Source organism: Lissotriton vulgaris, chromosome 1_1, assembly GCF_964263255.1.
Source record: "Lissotriton vulgaris chromosome 1_1, aLisVul1.2, whole genome shotgun sequence".
Classification (NCBI taxonomy): Eukaryota; Metazoa; Chordata; class Amphibia; order Caudata; family Salamandridae; genus Lissotriton; species Lissotriton vulgaris.
Window position 1 is genome coordinate 243674044 of NC_141685.1, and position 15988 is coordinate 243690031.

General features: G+C 38.8%; 13 non-coding genes across 13 annotated transcripts; all 13 read right to left on the bottom strand.

Annotated features, from left to right (window-relative positions):
• Window positions 1–414: 414 nt before the first annotated feature.
• Window positions 415–486, bottom strand: TRNAC-GCA (transfer RNA cysteine (anticodon GCA)). The gene has a single exon. It is a non-coding gene; the product is annotated as a tRNA-Cys (tRNA).
• A 1012-nt stretch (window positions 487–1498) lies between these two features.
• On the bottom strand, window positions 1499–1570 carry TRNAC-GCA (transfer RNA cysteine (anticodon GCA)). Its single transcript has one exon. It is a non-coding gene; the product is annotated as a tRNA-Cys (tRNA).
• A 1012-nt stretch (window positions 1571–2582) lies between these two features.
• TRNAC-GCA (transfer RNA cysteine (anticodon GCA)) lies at window positions 2583–2654 on the bottom strand. Its single transcript has one exon. It is a non-coding gene; the product is annotated as a tRNA-Cys (tRNA).
• Window positions 2655–5204: 2550 nt separating this feature from the next.
• Window positions 5205–5276, bottom strand: TRNAC-GCA (transfer RNA cysteine (anticodon GCA)). The gene has a single exon. It is a non-coding gene; the product is annotated as a tRNA-Cys (tRNA).
• A 1016-nt stretch (window positions 5277–6292) lies between these two features.
• TRNAC-GCA (transfer RNA cysteine (anticodon GCA)) lies at window positions 6293–6364 on the bottom strand. Its single transcript has one exon. It is a non-coding gene; the product is annotated as a tRNA-Cys (tRNA).
• A 1011-nt stretch (window positions 6365–7375) lies between these two features.
• TRNAC-GCA (transfer RNA cysteine (anticodon GCA)) lies at window positions 7376–7447 on the bottom strand. Its single transcript has one exon. It is a non-coding gene; the product is annotated as a tRNA-Cys (tRNA).
• Window positions 7448–8459: 1012 nt separating this feature from the next.
• On the bottom strand, window positions 8460–8531 carry TRNAC-GCA (transfer RNA cysteine (anticodon GCA)). Its single transcript has one exon. It is a non-coding gene; the product is annotated as a tRNA-Cys (tRNA).
• Window positions 8532–9543: 1012 nt separating this feature from the next.
• TRNAC-GCA (transfer RNA cysteine (anticodon GCA)) lies at window positions 9544–9615 on the bottom strand. The gene has a single exon. It is a non-coding gene; the product is annotated as a tRNA-Cys (tRNA).
• Window positions 9616–10625: 1010 nt separating this feature from the next.
• On the bottom strand, window positions 10626–10697 carry TRNAC-GCA (transfer RNA cysteine (anticodon GCA)). The gene has a single exon. It is a non-coding gene; the product is annotated as a tRNA-Cys (tRNA).
• Window positions 10698–11708: 1011 nt separating this feature from the next.
• Window positions 11709–11780, bottom strand: TRNAC-GCA (transfer RNA cysteine (anticodon GCA)). Its single transcript has one exon. It is a non-coding gene; the product is annotated as a tRNA-Cys (tRNA).
• Window positions 11781–12792: 1012 nt separating this feature from the next.
• Window positions 12793–12864, bottom strand: TRNAC-GCA (transfer RNA cysteine (anticodon GCA)). Its single transcript has one exon. It is a non-coding gene; the product is annotated as a tRNA-Cys (tRNA).
• A 1603-nt stretch (window positions 12865–14467) lies between these two features.
• Window positions 14468–14539, bottom strand: TRNAC-GCA (transfer RNA cysteine (anticodon GCA)). The gene has a single exon. It is a non-coding gene; the product is annotated as a tRNA-Cys (tRNA).
• A 1011-nt stretch (window positions 14540–15550) lies between these two features.
• Window positions 15551–15622, bottom strand: TRNAC-GCA (transfer RNA cysteine (anticodon GCA)). Its single transcript has one exon. It is a non-coding gene; the product is annotated as a tRNA-Cys (tRNA).
• Window positions 15623–15988: the final 366 nt, after the last annotated feature.

Sequence of the window (15988 nt, forward strand, 5' to 3'; positions counted from 1 at the left end):
ACATACTTTGTATGGACAGAGAAGAGATGGAATATATGTAAGACTGAGGACACAGGTGTAATGAGAAATAGATTGATTGCATAGCTGCCCAGTATTCTAAGCCATTTCTTTAGTGCAATTCTAGAGAGCACCAAACAGTATAACAAATTTGTCAATTGGTTTCATAGTCCATTCCCTTTGTTTAGAGCTGTGAAAGGTAGAGCCGAATTCCAACATAGATCAATGATGTTTCAGAAATTTCCCATAGGGAATACCAAGCCCAGTGTAAAAAATGCAGTTACTCACAAGTTTTAATCAGCAACACTGTAATGGTATTAAAGTGTAACATCCAAGGGAACACTGACTCTGTCAAAGATGATCCAAATGGGATTCATGAAAATTCCCAACTACAAACAGCAGATTCAAAATAGTATGAGGGGACACCCGGATTTGAACCAGGGACCTCTTGATCTGCAGTCAAATGCTCTACCACTGAGCTATATCCCCAGCTGTCAGCCAAGATCAGAATGACAATATATCAGTACATCATGAAAGAGTGAGAGGATCATGCTAAGTTGTGCCGGAAAGTACAACCTTGAAACTGTGGAACTGTAGAAGTAGTTCTTAATATTATTTATTAAAGGAAAAATGGATCATTAAAAAAAATATATGTATTTGTTTGATTGGTATTTTATTTGAATAGGCAGTGGTACATAGGACCAATGCCTGCACTTAAAATGTTTGTTTTGAAACATTCTCAAGGGGGAAGACGTTTTTACGGGATACCTTATTGTTTCATGTTTGGTTACCACAATCACTCAGATGGTGATGAAGTATGATTGTTTTGGGACACATTACGGTGGAAAAACATTTCTACATACCACTACAATTCGGTATTTGGAAGGTACACCCAAACACCGCTTTCACGGACCTTTGATTTAAAACATCAGAAAAAGCCACTTTGTGCTTGCAAATAGCCTGATTCTTCAGGCCAGCCTTCTTGCAACTGCAACAATGGTTCGTACATCTTGCACGTAGGCAGAGCATTTAAGGAGAAATTAAATAGTTCCTACGTTGCACAAAAATGAAGTGCTTCAAACAAGCACATACTTTGGATGCACAGGGAAAAGGTGGAATATATGTAAGACTGAGGACACAGGTGAAATGAGAAATAGACTGACTGCATCGCTGCACAGTATTCTAAGCCATTTCATTAGTGCGATTCGAGAAAGCACCAAACAGTATAACAAATTTGTCAATTTATTTCATAGTCCATTCCCTTTCTTTAGTGCTGTAAAAGGAAGAGCCAAATTCCAAAATAGATCAATGATCTTTCAGAAAGTTCCCAAATGGAACACCAAGCCGAGTGTTAAAACTGCATTTACTCACAGGTTTTGAGCAGCAAACTCTGTAATGATATTAAAGTGCAATATCCAAGGGAACACTGATTCTGTCAAAGATGATCCAAAAGGAATTGATGAAAAGTCCCAACTACAAACAACAGAATCAAAATAGTCTGAGGGGACACCCGGATTTGAACCAGGGACCTCATGATCTGCAGTCAAATGCTCTACCACTGAGCTATATCCCCAGCTTTTCAGTAAAATCAGAATGACATAATATCAGTACATCATGAAAGAGTGAGAGGATCATGCTAAGTTGTGCCGGAAAGTACAGGCTTGAAACTGTGGAACAGGAGAAGTAGTCCTTAATATTATTTATTAAAGTAAAACTGGATCATTTAAAAAACAGATTAATTTGTTTCATTGCTATTTTATTTGTATAGGCAGTGGTACATAAGACCAATGCCTCTACATACAATGACTGTTTTGAAACATTCTTAAAGGGGAAGAGGTTTTTACGTGACACATTATCATTTGATGATTGGTTACCACAATCACCGAGATGGTGGTGAAGTATGATTGTTTTTTGGCCAAATTACGGAGGAAAAACATTTCTACATACCACTACAATTCGGTATTTGGAAGGAACACCCAAACACCCCTTTCAAGTACCTTCGATTTAATACCTCAAAAAAAGCCACTTTGTGCTTGCAACTGGCCTGATTCTTCAGACCAGCCTTCTTGCAACTGCAACGAGGGTTTGAACATCTTGCACGTAGGCAGAGCTTTCAAGGAGAAATTAAATAGTTCCTACGTTGCACAAAAATGAAGTGCTTCAAACAAGCACATACTTTTAATGCACAGGGAGAAGCTGGAATATATGTAAGACTGAGGACACAGGTGAAATGAGAAATAGACTGACTGCATCGCTGCACAGTATTCTAAGCCATTTCTTTAGTGCGATTCAAGAGAGCACCAAACAGTATAACAAATTTGTCAATTTGTTTCATAGTCCATTCCCTTTCTTTAGTGCTGTAAAAGGAAGAGCCAAATTCCAAAATAGATCAATGATCTTTCAGAAATTTCCCAAAGGGAATACCAAGCCGAGTGTTAAAACTCCATTTACTCACAGGTTTTGAGCAGCAAACTATGTGATGCTATTAAAGTGCAATATCCAAGGGAACACTGACTCTGTTAAAGATGATCCAAAAGGAATTGATGAAAAGTCCCAACTACAAACAACAGAATCAAAATAGTCTGAGGGGACACCCGGATTTGAACCAGGGACCTCTTGATCTGCAGTCAAATGCTCTACCACTGAGCTATATCCCCAGCTTTTCAGTAAAATCAGAATGACATAATATCAGTACATCATGAAAGAGTGAGAGGATCATGCTAAGTTGTGCCAGAAAGTACAGGCTTGAAACTGTGGAACAGGAGAAGTAGTAGTTAATAATATTTATTAAAGGAAAGATGTATCATTTAAAAAACGGATTACTTTGTTTCATTGCTATTTTATTTGAATAGGCAGTGGTACATAAGACCAATGCCTCTACATACAATGATTGTTTTGAAACATTCTTAAAGGGGAAGAGGTTTTTACGTGACACATTATCATTTGATGATTGGTTACCACAATCACCGAGATGGTGGTGAAGTATGATTGTTTTTTGGCCAAATTACGATGGAAAAACATTTCTACATACCACTACAATTCGGTATTTGGAAGTAACACCCAAACACCCCTTTCAAGTACCTTTGATTTAATACATCAAAAAAAAGCCACTTTGTGCTTGCAACTGGCCTGATTCTTCAGACCAGCCTTCTTGCAACTGCAACGAGGGTTTGTACATCTTGCACGTAGGCAGAGCTTTCAAGGAGAAATTAAATAGTTCCTAAGTTGCACAAAAATGAAGTGCTTCAAACAAACACATACTTTGTATGGACAGAGAAGAGATGGAATATATGTAAGACTGAGGACACAGGTGTAATGAGAAATAGATTGATTGCATAGCTGCCCAGTATTCTAAGCCATTTCTTTAGTGTGATTCAAGAGAGCACCAAACAGTATAACAAATTTGTCAATTGGTTTCATAGTCCATTCCCTTTGTTTAGAGCTGTGAAAGGTAGAGCCGAATTCCAAAATAGATCAATGATGCTTCAAAAATTTCCCATAGGGAATACCAAGCCCAGTGTAAAAAATGCAGTTACTCACAAGTTTTAATCAGCAACACTGTAATGGTATTAAAGTGTAACATCCAAGGGAACACTGGCCCACATGCATCAAGCACTTTTTCATTCGCAAACGGTGCGATTCCTTAAAATCGGCCGTTTGCGAATGCAAAAGTGCTTTTTGGGATGCATGAAGCAATTTTAGAATTCGTAACATGTTTGCGAATTCTAAAATTGCGGGTGCTTTTAAGAAGTCGCAGATGTGCGATTTCTTAAAAGCAATGCATCATTATTTTAAAAAGTGAAAATTCGCAAATAGGGTGCCAAATTTACCGAGTGGTTGAACCACTCGGTAAATTTGGAAAAAGTGTTTAAAATGTTGAAAATGCTTTTTTTTCAACATTCATGTTACGGACACACATGTCCTTAGGACATGTGTGTGTGCAACATGATGCGAAAAATACATTTCAGGGGTGCATGGGGGGGTCCTTTGGACCCCCCCTGCACCCATGAAATTTTCTAAGTGCCACTCACAATTTGCATTGACTCCTATGGGCCTTTTGGCCCATAGGAATCAATGGGAATTGTTATGTTATGTTATGTTATGCGTTTTATTTGGCGCACAGATGCTCCAGCTAAGGAGCGTCCTGGCGCCCGACAAGGCAGCTGCGCAACACAACTAAACCAAAAGACACACATATAAAACAACTAAGGGAATAAAAAGGTTTTCACCGCGCGGCGAAAGGAAAGCAAATCTCTCATAGAGCGAATTGCCGGGGGCAGGGAGTTCCACAGGACCGCCGCGCGTACTCAGAACGAGCGTCCTCCAGCTCTACTCCGCTTGAAGCGCGGGACAACAGCCAGTTCTACGTCCGCAGATCTTAGGAGTCGCGCTGGGGTGTAATTCGCAAGGAGGGCCATAAGGATCGTTGCTGGGGACCCCTTCAAAATTTTATAGGCGATGCAGAGGACCTTAAACTGGATCCGCTGGGCCACCGGAAGCCAGTGCAGTGACCGCAGGGTACTAGAGGTAGGACAGAATCTTGGGAGGCCTACCACCGCTCTGGCTGCGGCGTTCTGAATCCTTTGTAAGCGCCCGATCTCTGCCTGATTCAGACCAACCAGCAGGGAACTCGCATAATCCAGCCTGGAGATCACAGTGGCTTGGATCATGAGTTGCCTGGTGGGGGCATCGAAGAACTTAAGCACAGGACGAAGCCCGCGCAGGATGCCAAAGCAGCATGCTGCCGTGCGTTTGGTATGGCACACAAACGTAAGGGCAGGGTCCAGCCAGACCCCGAGGTTCTTAAGCTCGGCGACTGGGATGGGAACAGGACCCAGATCCCCAGGCCACCAACTCTCCCCCCACAGATCCGGCTGTCTGCCAAAAACCATGACCTCGGTCTTACTAGCGTTCAGCTGGAGACAATTAGACGTCATCCAGCTCGCGACCGCCCGCAGTCCTTGTTGAATTGCGAAAATTAACTTAAGAATTCGATAAAAATTGCGATTTTTACCGAATCACAAAGAAATACCGAAAAAAATGATGCATAGCATTTTGCACTTCTTAATTTGCGATTCCTTATTTTTCGCAAATTAAGAAATGCAAAATGACACAATGATGCATGTGGGCCACTGACTCTGTCAAAGATGATCCAAATGGGATTCATGAAAATTCCCAACTACAAACAGCAGATTCAAAATAGTATGAGGGGACACCCGGATTTGAACCAGGGACCTCTTGATCTGCAGTCAAATGCTCTACCACTGAGCTATATCCCCAGCTGTCAGCCAAGATCAGAATGACAATATATCAGTACATCATGAAAGAGTGAGAGGATCATGCTAAGTTGTGCCAGAAAGTACAACCTTGAAACTGTGGAACTGTAGAAGTAGTTCTTAATATTATTTATTAAAGGAAAAATGGATCATTAAAAAAAATATATGTATTTGTTTGATTGGTATTTTATTTGAATAGGCAGTGGTACATAGGACTAATGCCTGCACTTAAAATGTTTGTTTCGAAACATTCTCAAAGGGGAAGAGGTTTTTACGGGATACCTTATTGTTTCATGTTTGGTTACCACAATCACTCAGATGGTGATGAAGTATGATTGTTTTGGGCCACATTACGGTGGAAAAACATTTCTACATACCACTACAATTTGGTATTTGGAAGGTACACCCAAACACCCCTTTCACGGACCTTCGATTTAAAACATCAGAAAAAGCCACTCACTTTGTGCTTGCAAATGGCCTGATTCTTCAGGCCAGCCTTCTTGCAACTGCAACAACGGTTCGTACATCATGCACGTAGGCAGAGCATTTAAGGAGAAATTAAATAGTTCCTACGTTGCACAAAAATGAAGTGCTTCAAACAAGCCCATACTTTTAATGCACAGGGAAAAGGTGGAATATATGTAAGACTGAGGACACAGGTGAAATAAGAAATAGACTGACTGCATCGCTGCACAGTATTCTAAGCCATTTCTTTAGTGCGATTCAAGAGAGCACCAAACAGTATAACAAATTTGTCAATTTGTTTCATAGTCCATTCCCTTTCTTTAGTGCTGTAAAAGGAAAAGCCAAATTCCAAAATAGATCAATGATCTTTCAGAAATTTCCCAAAGGGAATACCAAGCTGAGTGTTAAAACTCCATTTACTCACAGGTTTTGAGCAGCAAACTATGTAATGCTATTAAAGTGCAATATCCAAGGGAACACTGACTCTGTCAAAGATGATCCAAAAGGAATTGATGAAAAGTCCCAACTACAAACAACAGAATCAAAATAGTCTGAGGGGACACCCGGATTTGAACCAGGGACCTCTTGATCTGCAGTCAAATGCTCTACCACTGAGCTATATCCCCAGCTTGTCAGTAAAATCAGAATGACATAATATCAGTACATCATGAAAGAGTGAGAGGATCATGCTAAGTTGTGCCGGAAAGTACAGGCTTGAAACTGTGGAACAGGAGAAGTATTCCTTAATATTATTTATTAAAGTAAAACTGGATCATTTAAAAAACAGATTAAGTTTTTTAATTGCTATTTTATTTGAATAGGCCGTGGTACATAAGACCAATGCCTCTACATACAATGATTGTTTTGAAACATTCTTAAAGGGGAAGAGGTTTTTACGTGACACATTATCATTTGATGATTGGTTACCACAATCACCGAGATGGTGGTGAAGTATGATTGTTTTTTGGCCAAATTACGATGGAAAAACATTTCTACATACCACTACAATTCGGTATTTGGAAGTAACACCCAAACACCCCTTTCAAGTACCTTTGATTTAATACATCAAAAAAAGCCACTTTGTGCTTGCAACTGGCCTGATTCTTCAGACCAGCCTTCTTGCAACTGCAACGAGGGTTTGTACATCTTGCACGTAGGCAGAGCTTTCAAGGAGAAATTAAATAGTTCCTAAGTTGCACAAAAATGAAGTGCTTCAAACAAACACATACTTTGTATGGACAGAGAAGAGATGGAATATATGTAAGACTGAGGACACAGGTGTAATGAGAAATAGATTGATTGCATAGCTGCCCAGTATTCTAAGCCATTTCTTTAGTGCAATTCTAGAGAGCACCAAACAGTATAACAAATTTGTCAATTGGTTTCATAGTCCATTCCCTTTGTTTAGAGCTGTGAAAGGTAGAGCCGAATTCCAACATAGATCAATGATGTTTCAGAAATTTCCCATAGGGAATACCAAGCCCAGTGTAAAAAATGCAGTTACTCACAAGTTTTAATCAGCAACACTGTAATGGTATTAAAGTGTAACATCCAAGGGAACACTGACTCTGTCAAAGATGATCCAAATGGGATTCATGAAAATTCCCAACTACAAACAGCAGATTCAAAATAGTATGAGGGGACACCCGGATTTGAACCAGGGACCTCTTGATCTGCAGTCAAATGCTCTACCACTGAGCTATATCCCCAGCTGTCAGCCAAGATCAGAATGACAATATATCAGTACATCATGAAAGAGTGAGAGGATCATGCTAAGTTGTGCCGGAAAGTACAACCTTGAAACTGTGGAACTGTAGAAGTAGTTCTTAATATTATTTATTAAAGGAAAAATGGATCATTAAAAAAAATATATGTATTTGTTTGATTGGTATTTTATTTGAATAGGCAGTGGTACATAGGACCAATGCCTGCACTTAAAATGTTTGTTTTGAAACATTCTCAAGGGGGAAGACGTTTTTACGGGATACCTTATTGTTTCATGTTTGGTTACCACAATCACTCAGATGGTGATGAAGTATGATTGTTTTGGGACACATTACGGTGGAAAAACATTTCTACATACCACTACAATTCGGTATTTGGAAGGTACACCCAAACACCGCTTTCACGGACCTTTGATTTAAAACATCAGAAAAAGCCACTTTGTGCTTGCAAATAGCCTGATTCTTCAGGCCAGCCTTCTTGCAACTGCAACAATGGTTCGTACATCTTGCACGTAGGCAGAGCATTTAAGGAGAAATTAAATAGTTCCTACGTTGCACAAAAATGAAGTGCTTCAAACAAGCACATACTTTGGATGCACAGGGAAAAGGTGGAATATATGTAAGACTGAGGACACAGGTGAAATGAGAAATAGACTGACTGCATCGCTGCACAGTATTCTAAGCCATTTCATTAGTGCGATTCGAGAAAGCACCAAACAGTATAACAAATTTGTCAATTTATTTCATAGTCCATTCCCTTTCTTTAGTGCTGTAAAAGGAAGAGCCAAATTCCAAAATAGATCAATGATCTTTCAGAAAGTTCCCAAATGGAACACCAAGCCGAGTGTTAAAACTGCATTTACTCACAGGTTTTGAGCAGCAAACTCTGTAATGATATTAAAGTGCAATATCCAAGGGAACACTGACTCTGTCAAAGATGATCCAAAAGAAATTGATGAAAAGTCCCAACTACAAACAACAGAATCAAAATAGTCTGAGGGGACACCCAGATTTGAACCAGGGACCTCTTGATCTGCAGTCAAATGCTCTACCACTGAGCTATATCCCCAGCTTTTCAGTAAAATCAGAATGACATAATATCAGTACATCATGAAAGAGTGAGAGGATCATGCTAAGTTGTGCCGGAAAGTACAGGCTTGAAACTGTGGAACAGGAGAAGTAGTCCTTAATATTATTTATTAAAGTAAAACTGGATCATTTAAAAAACAGATTAATTTGTTTCATTGCTATTTTATTTGAATAGGCCGTGGTACATAAGACCAATGCCTCTACATACAATGACTATTTTGAAACATTCTTAAAGGGGAAGAGGTTTTTACGTGACACATTATCATTTGATGATTTGTTACCACAATCACCGAGATGGTGGTGAAGTATGATTGTTTTTTGGCCAAATTACGATGGAAAAACATTTCTACATACCACTACAATTCGGTATTTGGAAGGAACACCCAAACACCCCTTTCAAGTACCGTCGATTTAATACATCAAAAAAAGCCACTTTGTGCTTGCAACTGGCCTGATTCTTCAGACCAGCCTTCTTGCAACTGCAACGAGGGTTTGAACATCTTGCACGTAGGCAGAGCTTTCAAGGAGAAATTAAATAGTTCCTAAGTTGCACTAAAATGAAGTGCTTCAAACAAGCACATACTTTTAATGCACAGGGAGAAGCTGGAATATATGTAAGACTGAGGACACAGGTGAAATGAGAAATAGACTGACTGCATCGCTGCACAGTATTCTAAGCCATTTCTTTAGTGCGATTCAAGAGAGCACCAAACAGTATAACAAATTTGTCAATTTGTTTCATAGTCCATTCCCTTTCTTTAGTGCTGTAAAAGGAAGAGCCAAATTCCAAAATAGATCAATGATCTTTCAGAAATTTCCCAAAGGGAATACCAAGCCGAGTGTTAAAACTCCATTTACTCACAGGTTTTGAGCAGCAAACTATGTAATGCTATTAAAGTGCAATATCCAAGGGAACACTGACTCTGTCAAAGATGATCCAAAAGGAATTGATGAAAAGTCCCAACTACAAACAACAGAATCAAAATAGTCTGAGGGGACACCAGGATTTGAACCAGGGACCTCTTGATCTGCAGTCAAATGCTCTACCACTGAGCTATATCCCCAGCTTTTCAATAAAATCAGAATGACATAATATCAGTACATCATGAAAGAGTGAGAGGATCATGCTAAGTTGTGCCGGAAAGTACAGGCTTGAAACTGTGGAACAGGAGAAGTAGTCCTTAATATTATTTATTAAAGGAAAGCTGGATCATTTAAAAAACGGATTACTTTGTTTCATTGCTATTTTATTTGAATAGGCAGTGGTACATAAGACCAATGCCTCTACATACAATGATTGTTTTGAAACATTCTTAAAGGGGAAGAGGTTTTTACGTGACACATTATCATTTGATGATTGGTTACCACAATCACCGAGATGGTGGTGAAGTATGATTGTTTTTTGGCCAAATTACAGAGGAAAAACATTTCTACATACCACTACAATTCGGTATTTGGAAGGAACATCCAAACACCCCTTTCAAGTACCTTCGATTTAATACATCAAAAAAAGCCACTTTGTGCTTGCAACTGGCCTGATTCTTCAGACCAGCCTTCTTGCAACTGCAACGAGGGTTTGAACATCTTGCACGTAGGCAGAGCTTTCAAGGAGAAATTAAATAGTTCCTAAGTTGCACAAAAATGAAGTGCTTCAACAAACACATACTTTGTATGGACAGAGAAGAGATGGAATATATGTAAGACTGAGGACACAGGTGTAATGAGAAATAGATTGATTGAATAGCTGCCCAGTATTCTAAGCCATTTCTTTAGTGCGATTCAAGAGAGCACCAAACAGTATAACAAATTTGTCAATTGGTTTCATAGTCCATTCCCTTTATTTAGAGCTGTGAAAGGTAGAGCCGAATTCCAAAATAGATCAATGATGTTTCAGAAATTTCTCATAGGGAATACCAAGCCCAGTGTAAAAAATGCAGTTACTCACAAGTTTTAATCAGCAACACTGTAATTGTATTAAAGTGTAACATCCAAGGGAACACTGACTCTGTCAAAGATGATCCAAATGGGATTCATGAAAATTCCCAACTACAAACAGCAGATTCAAAATAATATGAGGGGACACCCGGATTTGAATCAGGGACCTCTTGATCTGCAGTCAAATGCTCTACCACTGAGCTATATCCCCAGCTGTCAGCCAACATCAGAATGACAATATATCAGTACATCATGAAAGAGTGAGAGGATCATGCTAAGTTGTGCCGGAAAGTACAACCTTGAAACTGTGGAACTGTAGAAGTAGTTCTTAATATTATTTATTAAAGGAAAAATGGATCATTAAAAAAATATATGTATTTGTTTGATTGGTATTTTATTTGAATAGGCAGTGGTACATAGGACCAATGCCTGCACTTAAAATGTTTGTTTTGAAACATTCTCAAAGGGGAAGAGGTTTTTACGGGATACCTTATTGTTTCATGTTTGGTTACCACAATCACTCAGATGGTGATGAAGTATGATTGTTTTGGGCCACATTACGGTGGAAAAACATTTCTACATACCACTACAATTCGGTATTTGGAAGGTACACCCAAACACCCCTTTCACGGACCTTCGATTTAAAACATCAGAAAAAGCCAATTTGTGCTTGCAAATGGCCTGATTCTTCAGGCCAGCCTTCTTGCAACTGCAACAATGGTTCGTACATCTTGCACGTAGGCAGAGCATTTAAGGAGAAATTAAATAGTTCCTACGTTGCACAAAAATGAAGTGCTTCAAACAAGCACATACTTTGGATGCACAGGGAAAAGGTGGAATATATGTAAGACTGAGGACACAGGTGAAATGAGAAATAGACTGACTGCATCGCTGCACAGTATTCTAAGCCATTTCATTAGTGCGATTCGAGAAAGCACCAAACAGTATAACAAATTTGTCAATTTATTTCATAGTCCATTCCCTTTCTTTAGTGCTGTAAAAGGAAGAGCCAAATTCCAAAATAGATCAATGATCTTTCAGAAAGTTCCCAAATGGAACACCAAGCCGAGTGTTAAAACTGCATTTACTCACAGGTTTTGAGCAGCAAACTCTGTAATGATATTAAAGTGCAATATCCAAGGGAACACTGACTCTGTCAAAGTTGATCCAAAAGAAATTGATGAAAAGTCCCAACTACAAACAACAGAATCAAAATAGTCTGAGGGGACACCCGGATTTGAACCAGGGACCTCTTGATCTGCAGTCAAATGCTCTACCACTGAGCTATATCCCCAGCTTTTCAGTAAAATCAGAATGACATAATATCAGTACATCATGAAAGAGTGAGAGGATCATGCTAAGTTGTGCCGGAAAGTACAGGCTTGAAACTGTGGAACAGGAGAAGTAGTCCTTAATATTATTTATTAAAGTAAAACTGGATCATTTAAAAAACAGATTAATTTGTTTCATTGCTATTTTATTTGAATAGGCCGTGGTACATAAGACCAATGCCTCTACATACAATGACTATTTTGAAACATTCTTAAAGGGGAAGAGGTTTTTACGTGACACATTATCATTTGATGATTTGTTACCACAATCACCGAGATGGTGGTGAAGTATGATTGTTTTTTGGCCAAATTACGATGGAAAAACATTTCTACATACCACTACAATTCGGTATTTGGAAGGAACACCCAAACACCCCTTTCAAGTACCGTCGATTTAATACATCAAAAAAAGCCACTTTGTGCTTGCAACTGGCCTGATTCTTCAGACCAGCCTTCTTGCAACTGCAACGAGGGTTTGAACATCTTGCACGTAGGCAGAGCTTTCAAGGAGAAATTAAATAGTTCCTAAGTTGCACTAAAATGAAGTGCTTCAAACAAGCACATACTTTTAATGCACAGGGAGAAGCTGGAATATATGTAAGACTGAGGACACAGGTGAAATGAGAAATAGACTGACTGCATCGTTGCACAGTATTCTAAGCCATTTCTTTAGTGCGATTCAAGAGAGCACCAAACAGTATAACAAATTTGTCAATTTGTTTCACAGTCCATTCCCTTTCTTTAGTGCTGTAAAAGGAAGAGCCAAATTCCAAAATAGATCAATGATCTTTCAGAAATTTCCCAAAGGGAATACCAAGCCGAGTGTTAAAACTCCATTTACTCACAGGTTTTGAGCAGCAAACTATGTAATGCTATTAAAGTGCAATATCCAAGGGAACACTGACTCTGTCAAAGATGATCCAAAAGGAATTGATGAAAAGTCCCAACTACAAACAACAGAATCAAAATAGTCTGAGGGGACACCAGGATTTGAACCAGGGACCTCTTGATCTGCAGTCAAATGCTCTACCACTGAGCTATATCCCCAGCTTTTCAATAAAATCAGAATGACATAATATCAGTACATCATGAAAGAGTGAGAGGATCATGCTAAGTTGTGCCGGAAAGTACAGGCTTGAAACTGTGGAACAGGAGAAGTAGTCCTTAATATTATTTATTAAAGGAAAGCTGGATCATTTAAAAAACGGATTACTTTGTTTCATTGCTATTTTATTTGAATAGGCAGTGGTACATAAGACCAATGCCTCTACATACAATGATTGTTTTGAAACATTCTTAAAGGGGAAGAGGTTTTTACGTGACACATTATCATTTGATGATTGGTTACCACAATCACCGAGATGGTGGTGAAGTATGATTGTTTTTTGGCCAAATTACAGAGGAAAAACATTTCTACATACCACTACAATTCGGTATTTGGAAGGAACATCCAAACACCCCTTTCAAGTACCTTCGATTTAATACATCAAAAAAAGCCACTTTGTGCTTGCAACTGGCCTGATTCTTCAGACCAGCCTTCTTGCAACTGCAACGAGGGTTTGAACATCTTGCACGTAGGCAGAGCTTTCAAGGAGAAATTAAATAGTTCCTAAGTTGCACAAAAATGAAGTGCTTCAACAAACACATACTTTGTATGGACAGAGAAGAGATGGAATATATGTAAGACTGAGGACACAGGTGTAATGAGAAATAGATTGATTGAATAGCTGCCCAGTATTCTAAGCCATTTCTTTAGTGCGATTCAAGAGAGCACCAAACAGTATAACAAATTTGTCAATTGGTTTCATAGTCCATTCCCTTTATTTAGAGCTGTGAAAGGTAGAGCCGAATTCCAAAATAGATCAATGATGTTTCAGAAATTTCTCATAGGGAATACCAAGCCCAGTGTAAAAAATGCAGTTACTCACAAGTTTTAATCAGCAACACTGTAATGTTATTAAAGTGTAACATCCAAGGGAACACTGACTCTGTCAAAGATGATCCAAATGGGATTCATGAAAAGGGCCACATTACGGTACACCCAAACACCCCTTTCACGGACCTTCGATTTAAAACATCAGAAAAAGCCACTTTGTGCTTGCAAATGGCCTGATTCTTCAGGCCAGCCTTCTTGCAACTGCAACAATGGTTCATACATCTTGCACGTAGGCAGAGCATTTAAGGAGAAATTAAATAGTTCCTACGTTGCACAAAAATGAAGTGCTTCAAACAAGCACATACTTTGGATGCACAGGGAAAAGGTGGAATATATGTAAGACTGAGGACACAGGTGAAATGAGAAATAGACTGACTGCATCGCTGCACAGTATTCTAAGCCATTTCTTTAGTGCGATTCAAGAAAGCACCAAACAGTATAACAAATTTGTCAATTTATTTCATAGTCCATTCCCTTTCTTCAGTGCTGTAAAAGGAAGAGCCAAATTCCAAAATAGATCAAAGATCTTTCAGAAAGTTCCCAAATGGAACACCAAGCCGAGTGTTAAAACTGCATTTACTCACAGGTTTTGAGCAGCAAACTCTGTAATGATATTAAAGTGCAATATCCAAGGGAACACTGACTCTGTCAAAGATGATCCAAAAGGAATTGATGAAAAGTCCTAATTACAAACAACAGAATCAAAATAGTCTGAGGGGACACCCGGATTTGAACCAGGGACCTCTTGATCTGCAGTCAAATGCTCTACCACTGAGCTATATCCCCAGCTTTTCAGTAAAATCAGAATGACATAATATCAGTACATCATGAAAGAGTGAGAGGATCATGCTAAGTTGTGCCGGAAAGTACAGGCTTGAAACTGTGGAACAGGAGAAGTAGTAGTTAATATTATTTATTAAAGGAAAGCTGTATCATTTAAAAAACGGATTACTTTGTTTCATTGCTATTTTATTTGAATAGGCAGTGGTACATAAGACCAATGCCTCTACATACAATGATTTTTTTGAAACATTCTTAAAGGGGAAGAGGTTTTTACGTGACACATTATCATTTGATGATTGGTTACCACAATCACCGAGATGGTGGTGAAGTATGATTGTTTTTTGGCCAAATTACGATGGAAAAACATTTCTACATACCACTACTATTCGGTATTTGGATGGAACACCCAAACACCCCTTTCAAGTACCTTCGATTTAATACATCAAAAAAAGCCACTTTGTGCTTGCAACTGGCCTGATTCTTCAGACCAGCCTTCTTGCAACTGCAACGAGGGTTTGTACATCTTGCGCGTAGGCAGAGCTTTCAAGGAGAAATTAAATAGTTCCTAAGTTGCACAAAAATGAAGTGCTTCAAACAAACACATACTTTGTATTGACAGAGAAGAGATGGAATATATGTAAGACTGAGGACACAGGTGTAATGAGAAATAGATTGATTGCATAGCTGCCCAGTATTCTAAGCCATTTCTTTAGTGCGATTCAAGAGAGCACCAACCAGTATAACAAATTTGTCAATTGGTTTCATAGTCCATTCCCTTTGTTTAGAGCTGTGAAAGGTAGAGCCGAATTCCAAAATAGATCAATGATGTTTCAGAAATTTCCCATAGGGAATACCAAGCCCAGTGTAAAAAATGCAGTTACTCACAAGTTTTAATCAGCAACACTGTAATGTTATTAAAGTGTAACATCCAAGGGAACACTGACTCTGTCAAAGATAATCCAAATGGGATTCATGAAAATTCCCAACTACAAACAGCAGATTCAAAATAGTATGAGGGGACACCCGGATTTGAACCAGGGACCTCTTGATCTGCAGTCAAATGCTCTACCACTGAGCTATATCCCCAGCTGTCAGCCAAGATCAGAATAACAATATATCAGTACATCATGAAAGAGTGAGAGGATCATGCTAAGTTGTGCCGGAAAGTACAACCTTGAAACTGTGGAACTGTAGAAGTAGTTCTTAATATTATTTATTAAAGGAAAAATGGATCATTAAAAAAAATATATGTATTTGTTTGATTGGTATTTTATTTGAATAGGCAGTGGTACATAGGACCAATGCCTGCACTTAAAATGTTTGTTTTGAAACATTCTCAAAGGGGAAGAGGTTTTTACGGGATACCTTATTGTTTCATGTTTGGTTACCACAATCACTCAGATGGTGATGAAGTATGATTGTTTTGGGCCACATTACGGTGGAAAAACATTT